Genomic DNA, 11,483 nt, shown 5'->3' on the forward strand with positions numbered 1-11,483 from the left:
AGGGTTATGAAATGAATTTTGTTTGTGCAAACTTTTGTGAGAACCGTTTGCAAACAAAAATTTCGTGCGTGTTTGGTTTATTATTAATTACTGCATTTAATTAAAAATATCTGGTCGAAAGAATTCCAGTTTAAAACGTTAATATTCTCAATCTCTAGCCTTATAATGACAACAGAAAACAAGTTCATCGTATAAATTGTTTTTCAGTATTCCGGAAAAAGCGCCCTTCCTATGTTTTTTCTATTTCGTGTATTCTCGCGTCAAAAATCATGTGACTGCCGATAACACACGGGAATAAAAATGGCGAAGCTGCTGGACGTAGTGACGGTAAGAGCGTGCTTTATCATATTGTTTTCTGTGTTATCAGCGATGCTATGTGTTGAAAATAAATACGTCATCTAGTGCCAGCTAGGATGTATTTTTGTTGATGTCACCTGGCTTCTGTATTTCTACTATGTCCCCTTTTACCACTGAAAGCAATGTTGCGTAAACACTGATCAGTCTCAAATGTCAACAACGTCGACGGCAGTCATGGTACAGCTGTCCTAGCAGCGTTTATTCAACCAAAACGACCTCCGACCAAGGATATACCGATATGAAGAATTTTGTAATCTTATGTCTATATATTTCCCATTATATTGAGATGTATTTTAAGGAAAATGCTTAAAGATTAAAATGCTTGAATGTTATGAAAAAAATAAAAATGTTATGCAATGTCAATACTTTTATATTTTGGGGTCGAGTGATGAAGATGTCACGAAATATTCACAAGCTTTTTCACCTCTGGATCGTGAGTTTGAGATATATGATCATGACTGCGACTAATCAATGATTTTCAGGGTTTGCGCTGGGCGTTTCATAAGTGTTGAGTCATCCTCAGATAAAATTGGGTCCCTACGGTTCTGGAATTTCATAAAAAAAAGTGGGGTCCTTTTCATTATCTATGCTTATAGAGAAAAGGGAAAATGCAAATGCAAACTCAGACTTTTTCTGCAGGTACTCCAACTTTCCATCTAAATCTGAGTGGTATCTGATGACTCAACCTGAATGACCCTAGCTGTTAATATGTAATATAAGACCTGATAAAATAATCAAACCAATCAACTGTTTTGGTTTCTGAATAGGAAGGCAACAATTTCTATCAATAAAAACACAATGTATAAGGAAACTTTGGCTATGTAAAGAGGATGATCAAAGATAAAAACATTTTAATTACTAAAGTGTGTCTTACAATCTAATCTGTGATCTTTTAGATATAAGTCACTATTTAAACAATTGTATCATATGCCAAATGTACATTTTATTTTATATAGAGGGTCTTACATGAGTGGCTATATGATATGAAATTTATCAAACGACTTCAATAATTTGATATGGCACAAACCTTTAGGCGATTGGTATAGCAAATTATTTAAAGGGACAATTCGCTCTGGCTAATTCTTTTACATAACCAAGAAGCAAAATATGGCATAAATGTATTGTTCTACATTTCTTATGAAACATATAACATAATAAAATATTGAGAAATTCCATGTCATTGTTTAGTATTTCAATTAATATCGTTGAAATATCAAATCGTTGATCAATACGATTAAGCAGGTACAATATGGACGCCTCACCCATACTCGAGCCAAAATCACGCACGTTAAACAAATAAACTACATAACCACTGAGAAGGTGATAAAATGACTTTTAGGCAAGACAATTCAACTAATGAGGTAAACACACTACTGTTTGAGCGATTTTGACCAGTTCAAGACAAAAGTTGCATTACTCTACGAGCAAGGGACAGGGTTCGGCATACAAGAAGTTCGACCACAATGTGTAATGGCGGACAGTGAGCGAGTTTGAACATCTATACACATGTCACAGTCATGGGCTTTTCAGGCATATCACAGTAAAAACCGACTGATGATTTAATTTCCATAAGAACTGGTTTTTCCGATATATGTACAAATTTTAATGTTCTCTTAGACTGAATTGTCCCTTTAAAGGGACATCATGAACCTAAAATACACCATGTAAATTTGAGTAAAATACATATCAGATACCTTACTAAGTAATATATATCAGTTATTGTGCAAAAGTGTCAAATAAAATAATTATAATGGAAATTCCATCTTGTATTTTGAACTGGCCCGGTCGAATTTTTTATAACGATAGTATAGTAGTGTTGAACTTTAGTGACCTCCCATAATGCACTGCACTAATGTAAATAAAATGGTGGGTCAAAAACTTGGGTGAAGTGAACACAAACAAATTCTGATAGAAAACAGTGTACGTCAAGAGTAAGTTACGTGCACGATTTGGAAAGTAGATATAGGTAAATACAAATGGATCGCTGAAAGCAAAAGACGGGAGCAACTCTCCACTTTATACTTGCGTGATGTAAGTCTCGTTTGACTTTTGACTTATCATTCTTACGCTAAATACAAATTGTTTTATAACAAATATGGCTTTAACTTCATTTGTCAACCATCGTAAATTAGACAATAATCTTAAAATGTGGGAAACAAATATTCCTTGTCATGTCAGCAAGTTTGTTGTTCGTTATAACCTCGCTTTCGGCCAGCTTTCGTTTTGTGTTCCAAAAATAAAATATGACGGTCTATTTTTATCATTTTTGAGGTAGGTATTCCCCACGTTTTCCTGTCGTTTTAGATAACCAATCATTGTAATGAAATATTCAATAAACATCTGAAAACCATATCTAAATATAAATATAATATCAATTATGCAGTCACAAAGCTATGACAAATCAGGACTGAGAAATTCAAAGACCAGTCAAGTGAAAAAACAGCACAAAAAGTCTGGAAATATTATACCACAGGCCAAAATACACTAACACAGAACCTGTTATCAGCTGGTGGAAAGTGTAGTCAGTGCTAAATCAGTTCAAAACCGCATACGACAAGTTGAGCCAATAACCCCAGGCCAATAGCAGTCTGCGACTTTAAGCACTAGTCCGATGCCCATGACTAGTAATTTTACAGACGGTCTAGTGTCAATCTTAATGAAATAGTCTGATTGCACTATAGTGGCTCCCCATTCGATTAATATCGTTAAATACTACAAGAGCAGTGGTCAGTTGCATTTTTCAATACATTTTGAGTGCATTCTTTCTGCATTATTTCAGTCCGGATGCATAATTTTTTGATAATTTATATTCTGCGATTTGAGTTAAAAATTGTAAACTGATCATGACAGAATTTTAAGTGCTGAAGCAAAACAGCTGTATCTGTATATTTAATTTGGACTAGTGATGAAATAGTCGGACTAGTAATATAAGATTAAGGGGTTTACTAGTCCGAATGACTAGCAGAGAAAAAAATTAGCATCACAGACTGCAATAGTGCACTACATGTACACCATCATTTCATAAGTTATAAGAATTCGGAACTAACAATATACCATACCAGATACAGACTAGCAGATATAGTTCTAATATATATATACCTAGTTACAGTCTCTGTCTACAGTTTGAAGGTCCTAGGTTTGAGTTCGAGCTTGTTTTAGGTATTGGCCTTTTCTGGTGCTAGATACTAATAGAATTGCAGTATGTGTAATGAATAATCAGTGAAGTATTGTGTTTTTTATCACAAATTTAGTTGAATGAGGAAGGAATAAAGTAGAACTAGACTGAGACGGATGTCAGTGTCCAGGTTAAGTCTAGAGGTTAAGAGTTCAGGTCAGAGTCCAAATATGGTTATAAAAATTTCCTGTTCCAGCTGTTGCATGTTGATGTGTACATTATTATAGAAGGGATGGTCAGGAATCTTCCTCTAACTGGTACTAGTGAGGAAGCCTATAGCTAGGACACAAGTTTATATCAGTGATGTGTAAAGTGAATGGTATTCGATAATCCTATCAGTAAGTTATGCGAGATAATTGTGTGATATCAGTTTCTAGGTTATCATGGGTAAATACATTATCATTTGTTATATAAAAAAAGCTCAGGCAGTTAAGGCTTCCTATTATGTATGTGTATACTAGAATTTCAAGGCTTCCTATTATGTATGTGTATACTAGAATTTCAAGGCTTCCTATTATGTATGTGTATACTAGAATTTCAAGGCTTCCTATTATGTATGTGTATACTAGAATTTCAAGGCTTCCTATTATGTATGTGTATACTAGAATTTCAAGGCTTCCTATTATGTATGTGTATACTAGAATTTCTTTTATAACAGCTGTATTGTGATATGTTGTAGATAGGTTATCACATTAAGGCTGCTTGTTTGGGTGATGTCTATTTCCATGTTTTTAGCTCACCTGGCCCGAAGGGCCGGTGAGCTTATGTCATGGCGCGGCGTCCGTCGTCCGTCGCGTCCGTCCGTCCGTCCGTCAACATTTCCTTTAAATCGCTACTAGTCATAGAGTTCTGCATGGATTGTAACCAAATTTGGCCACAAACATCCTTGGGGGAGGGCGAACAGAACTTGTATAAATTTTGGCTCTGACCCCCCAGGGGCAGGAGGGGCGGGGCCCAATAGGGGAAATAGAGGTAAATCCTTTAAATTGCTACTAGTCCTAGAGTTCTGCATGGATTGTAACCAAAATTAGCCACAAACATCCTTGGGGGAAGGGGAACAGAACTTGTATAAATTTTGGCTCTGATCCCCCGGGGGCAGGAGGGGCGGGGCCCAATAGGGGAAATAAAGGTAAATCCTTTAAATCGCTACTAGTCATAGAGTTCTGCATGGATTGTAACCAAATTTGGCCACAAACATCCTTTGGGGAAGGGGAACAGAACTTGTATAAATTTTGGCTCTGACATCCCCGGGGGCAGGAGAGGTGGGGCCCAATAGAGGAAATAGAGGTAAATCCTTTAAATCGCTACTAGTCATAGAGTTCTGCATGGATTGTAACCAAATTTGGCCACAAACATCCTTTGGGGAAGGGGAACAGAACTTGTATAAATTTTGGCTCTGACATCCCCGGGGGCAGGAGAGGTGGGGCCCAATAGAGGAAATAGAGGTAAATCCTTTAAATCGCTACTAGTCATAGAGTTCTGCATGGATTGTAACCAAATTTGGCCACAAACATCCTTTTCGGAAGGGGAACAGAACTTGTGTAAATTTTGGTTCCGGCCCCTTGGGGGCAGGACGTGTGGGGCCCAATAGGGGAAATAGAGGTAAATCCTTTAAATCACTACTTGTCCTAGAGTTTTGCTTGGATTGTGACCAAATTTGGCCATAAACATCCTTTTCGGAAGGGGAACAGAACTTATATAAATTTTGGCTCTGACCCCCTGAGGGCAGGAGGGGTGGGCCCCAATAGGGGATTTAGAGGTTAATATTAAAATTTCTTCAGAAAAGAAACAATGAACCTGTATTCAGAACATTACTTGGCATTACAAACCAGGTGAGCGATACAGGCCCTCTGGGCTTCTTGTTATTAATTTAAAACTTAAAACACAACGTGTACCAACCAGTGAATTTCACTAATAAATTTGATAATACATCTAGCCACAGACTCGATTAAAACTTTCCAGCCAGAAAAAAACTCAACTAAACTAGCCTTTATTAGTAGGTACAGTAAACATGCATTATATGCATGTATATATAGTAAAAACAAAATGCATGCAAGATGTATATCTGTTGGCCCATTTACAGAATATATATACCTAATATGTAAGCTTAAGATAGATTGCATTGATTGTTTTATAACATATTTACAAGTATCTATCTGTGTTCTGAATAACTGATGAAGCAGTAGTTATATATAGTGTTATCCTAATTTGAGATAGTGTATAGTGTTGATATTGAGGTGTTTGTTGTAGACACCTGATGTCAGACTAACAATATTATTCAACCCCTAAGTGTTGAACGTGTTAAAAATATTACACATCTGTGGGAGGCATAAGACATTAAGAATTATTCTTTTGTATTAATGTGTAAATTAAATGATTTCCCTGATATCATGATAAAAGTGTGACTGTAGTAATATATAAAAGCAAAGTACATGCATAATACATGTGCACTGAAAATCCATAATGAAATTATTTCAAAAGTTGACTGCATTTTAGAAGTTCCCACATGCATTTCAGAACTCCCTACATTCATTTCAGAACTTCCTACATGCATTTCAGAACTTTCTACAACAATTTCACTTAAAGAGGGTAGGGATATATGTGCTTTTTGGGTCAAATATGGTATGAGTAATTGGTTTTAAGTGTTCACTTATAATTAATAGAGCTAGTGATCATTGTTATGTTTTACTTCTACACAAATGATAGATTGTTTATAATTAACTTTTAATGTGTCATTTTGTATGAGGTTGTCATTAGTGTTACTTGTACATGTAATAATGTAGCTGTACCTATTTTTATTGCCTCATTATTGCTAAGTATAACCGCTGACTTCAGGACTCTGTGGTTTTTCTCTGGGTACTCCAGCTTTCCTCCATCAACAAACCTGACACATCCTTAAATAACCCTGACTGTTAATAGGAAGTAAAACTAATAAAACTGAACCCAGTTGGCTCTTTATTTTATTAAATCAGTAAATGTATTTGTTTGTTTCGAATTCAAGAGCTGGCGATACCGTACCTGTTGATTATAATTCTGTATTACTTAAATTTGCTGTACGGGCCTGCGATACCCTACCTTTTACACGGTATTTATGATTCTGTATTACTTTTCTTTAGGGGCCTGCGATACCCTACCTATTACACGGTATTTATGATTCTGTATTACTTTTCTGTAGGGGCCTGCGATACCCTACCTATTACCCGGTATTTATGATTCTGTATTACTTTGCTGTAGGGGCCTGCGATACCCTACCTATTACCCGGTATTTATGATTCTGTATTACTTTGCTGTAGGGGCCTGCGATACCCTACCTATTACACGGTATTTATGATTCTGTATTACTTTGCTGTAGGGGCCTGCGATACCCTACCTATTACACGGTATTTATGATTCTGTATTACTTTTCTGTAGGGGCGTGCGATACCCTACCTATTACCGGTATTTGTGATTCTGTATTACTTTGCTGTAGGGGCCTGCGATACCCTACCTATTACACGGTATTTATGATTCTGTATTACTTTGCTGTAGGGGCCTGCGATACCCTACCTATTACCCGGTATTTATGATTCTGTATTACTTTGCTGTAGGGGCCTGCGATACCCTACCTATTACACGGTATTTATGATTCTGTATTACTTTTCTGTAGGGGACTGCGATACCCTTCCTATTACCCGGTATTTATGATTCTGTATTACTTTTCTGTAGGGGCCTGCGATACCCTACCTATTACCCGGTATTTATGATTCTGTATTACTTTTCTGTAGGGGACTGCGATACCCTACCTATTACACGGTATTTATGATTCTGTATTACTTTGCTGTAGGGGCCTGCGATTCCCTACCTATTACACGGTATTTATGATTCTGTATTACTTTGCTGTAGGGGACTGCGATACCCTACCTATTACACGGTATTTATGATTCTGTATTACTTTTCTTTAGGGGCCTGCGATACCCTACCTATTACCCGGTATTTATGATTCTGTATTACTTTGCTGTAGGGGCCTGCGATACCCTACCTATTACACGGTATTTATGATTCTGTAGTACTTTGCTGTAGGGGCCTGCGATACCCTACCTATTACCCGGTATTTATGATTCTGTATTACTTTTCTGTAGGGGACTGCGATACCCTACCTATTACACGGTATTTATGATTCTGTATTACTTTGCTGTAGGGGCCTGCGATACCCTACCTATTACACGGTATTTATGATTCTGTATTACTTTGCTGTAGGGGCCTGCGATACCCTACCTATTACCCAGTATTTATGATTCTGTAGTACTTTGCTGTAGGGGCGTGCGATACCTTACCTATTACACGGTATTTATGATTCTGTATTACTTTGCTGTAGGGGCCTGCGATACCCTACCTATTACACGGTATTTATGATTCTGTATTACTTTGCTGTAGGGGCCTGCGATACCCTACCTATTACACGGTATTTATGATTCTGTATTACTTTGCTGTAGGGGCCTGCGATACCCTACCTATTACCCGGTATTTATGATTCTGTATTACTTTGCTGTAGGGGCCTGCGATACCCTACCTATTACCCGGTATTTATGATTCTGTATTACTTTGCTGTAGGGGCCTGCGATACCCTACCTATTACCCGGTATTTATGATTCTGTATTACTTTGCTGTAGGGGCCTGCGATACCCTACCTATTACCCGGTATTTATGATTCTGTATTACTTTGCTGTAGGGGCCTGCGATACCCTACCTATTACCCGGTATTTATGATTCTGTATTACTTTGCTGTAGGGGCCTGCGATACCCTACCTATTACACGGTATTTATGATTCTGTATTACTTTGCTGTAGGGGCGTGCGATACCCTACCTATTACCCGGTATTTATGATTCTGTATTACTTTGCTGTAGGGGACTGCGATACCCTACCTATTACCCGGTATTTATGATTCTGTATTACTTTGCTGTAGGGGACTGCGATACCCTACCTATTACACGGTATTTATGATTCTGTATTACTTTAATTTGCTGTAGGGGCCTGCGATACCCTACCTATTACCCGGTATTTGTGATTCTGTATTACTTTGCTGTAGGGGCCTGCGATACCCTACCTATTACCCGGTATTTATGATTCTGTAGTACTTTGCTGTAGGGGCGTGCGATACCCTACCTATTACCCGGTATTAATGATTCTGTATTACTTTGCTGTAGGGGTCAGCAATGCCGTACCTGTTGTTTATAAATCTATATTACTTTGTTGTAGGGACTGGTAATGCTGTACCTTTTGTTTATAAATCTGTATTTCTATGTTGTAGGGGCCGTTGATGCCGTACCTTGACCTTGTGAAGGAGAAAATCAACAGTCTTTGTTCCGGGTTACAGCCATGGCAAGTGGTGCTATACTCCTGTGGTGGCACCATCGTCTTTATCTCTGTCAAAAATCTTTCTGTTCAATGAAGAACATAGTGAGTATTGAAACAACACCTGTTTTCTCATTCAAGGTCGATCATGATTGTTATTGTTGATTCTGATGAGGAAATCATGTATAGAGACCATTGGAATTTATTTTATTTAATGCAAAAGTCTGTGACTGCTAAAATGAATATATTCAGGACTTTTTGATATGTTTGATTGAAAAAATTTATATTAAAATTTCAAATATCTTTCTTTTCTTCATTAAAGCACTTAAGTATAGAACAATGAACAGTGTTTTCCGGTATGTGAAGATGATTCCCCTGGTTAAAAAAAAAATTGCTGAGGAAAAGAACAAGATGTTAGTAGATATGGAAGGGAGTTTCCATAAGAGTGTGGATGGCTATCAGAAAAGCCTCCCTGCCACAGGCCTCAAAATGGTAAGATATCCATTATTGACTCTTTTTAAAACATGAAACTATGAAGGTTTTGAAATTGAAGTGACTGAATTAGAATTAACGTTTCAGTATATTATTTTCATATTGTATTTGTAGGAGGAAGTGGAGAAATTGTTGACAAAATATAAAAGTTTAGGTGAGTATGAATCTTCATCATTTCATTATTACGGATTTGTGTAAAGATATTGCATAACATGGTCATAATATGGATTAAGAAATTGATATGTAGATGCCTGATTTAATTTAGATAAAAGGATTCAAAAGGCACTCAGTATTATAGAGTACATGGGTAATATTTCGGTCACTTTCGCATTGCAACACTCACATGGGTTATTCCGGTGATGTTATGGCCAAAATCGCTGCGGCTTTCGGAAAGGCCATCTACCGGGAACCAAACTAATAGCTAGCAATGTGTATATGAGGGGAGATAACTCTATCACAGGTCCAACAAACGAAAATTTTGATTGGGGATAATTTCGGTCACATGTAGTCATATTTCGGTCACTCCAAAGTCATATTTCGGTCACCCTAGATAACAAGTGTTACATTGGTGAAATATATGGTAATACTTCCTTTTCCGCTTTAGTCCTGCAAAGTACTAAACGAAAAGATAAACAAAGTAAATGGGAATGTTAATAAAATCTGTTTTGATTACGTAAGGTGCTGTACAAGTCTGATGATTCTGCACGTGCTATAATTCTTCACATAGTTTACATTTGTCTGTGCACGTGGTAGGCCTATTAATTCAATTAGACATATCAAAATATACAGTATTTAATGTTTAGAAAGCAAAAACACTTCTCTACTTACCTTTTGATTTACGTCTATCGTATAGGACGTGTTGAATGGACTATATAACCACTAGACTTGACTGATATTACCGACATCTCAGATAACGTATGCGTTATAATTTTACAATCAATGGAAATTTCACTAAATAATGTTCATTTTCCCCATAATCTTAGTCAAACACTACCTGCAGTAGAAGCAATATGTGAGGCATCACGCTTTGAACCGACAACGGACTTCTGCTCCATAGAAGGTGCAAACGCGTGTGCCGGTAGTACATCTGGATTTAAAGGAAATATTCCCGTTGCCCGAAACCCACTCTGAATACTGTCTGCGGACATAGCCTGTTCCCAGGCCGTGTTGAAAAGTTTAGGCCAAACGCACTTTGTAACCACACGTCCGGTTTCACTAGTGTATTCAGTGCAAACGCTGTTGTATTTTCTTTCAAGTGGTCCGAATACGCCTTTGTCCAAAGGCTGCAGCCAATGCGAGCTATGAGATGGCAATGCAAGTATGATTATACCTTCTTCACGAGCTCTCTCCAACAATCCAGTCACCTCATGGGATTTGTGTTGGTCGACGAATTAGGAGTTGGGGGGCGATGTTCTCCACAATGCAACAAAAACACCTCGGAGAACCATCGCTCACCCAAAACATCCTCAATCCATGCATTTGACTGGAAAGTCCAAACAGCATCCTTTGGACCCTCGTCCGTGCCCATAAGCATGCAGACTGCGGTGGGTTTTCACCTTTTACAATAATAAGAGGAGGGCATTTTATTGCCATTTGCATTGATGGCTGCAACTATAGTAATATTCTCCTCTGTTGTTGCTTACTTTACCAGCAACCTGTCTTGTGCCTTTTCCTCGCAGACAACAGATTGTGGTTTTGTGTTCTAGGGATATCCCCTTTCTCGTCCATATTCCAAATGTTCCTTGGATCCGATAATGTTATTTTCATTGATAACCTTTGAGAGTTTCTTAAAATAGTCGCTTACTGTCGAAGAATCAAAGGCAGGACTAGAGAACGTGAAGCTGACAGCTTTGCTGGTTTTCGCAAAGAAATATCGGGGAACCTGTTTACTAAGGCCACGGTACCAGTCCCTCCCAGGAATGCCATGTTTGAAGGGTGTTTGAATTTTCAAACGCTTGCAAACCTGGCCGGCCTTCATCATGAGCTGATGCCGACTAAGCCCCAGTCCCCTTTCTGAAGCTTCAAATGCATTTTGTACTATAGATTTTTCAATCTCTGCAGGGATGACAGCAGGTTTTCCTGCAGAAGGATGAGTGATTTTACCAAGGGCATTGTCTGATATGCTT

General features: G+C 37.8%; 1 long non-coding RNA gene across 1 annotated transcript; it reads left to right on the forward strand.

Moving 5' to 3' along the window:
• Nucleotides 1-206: 206 nt before the first annotated feature.
• Nucleotides 207-9,517, forward strand: LOC138312268 (uncharacterized). The gene is made up of 4 exons (XR_011206895.1): nucleotides 207-327; nucleotides 8,822-8,970; nucleotides 9,188-9,357; nucleotides 9,472-9,517. It is a non-coding gene; the product is annotated as an uncharacterized lncRNA (long non-coding RNA).
• Nucleotides 9,518-11,483: the final 1,966 nt, after the last annotated feature.

The sequence above is a fragment of the Argopecten irradians genome, unplaced genomic scaffold (genome assembly GCF_041381155.1).
Source record: "Argopecten irradians isolate NY unplaced genomic scaffold, Ai_NY scaffold_0268, whole genome shotgun sequence".
Taxonomy (NCBI): Eukaryota; Metazoa; Mollusca; class Bivalvia; order Pectinida; family Pectinidae; genus Argopecten; species Argopecten irradians.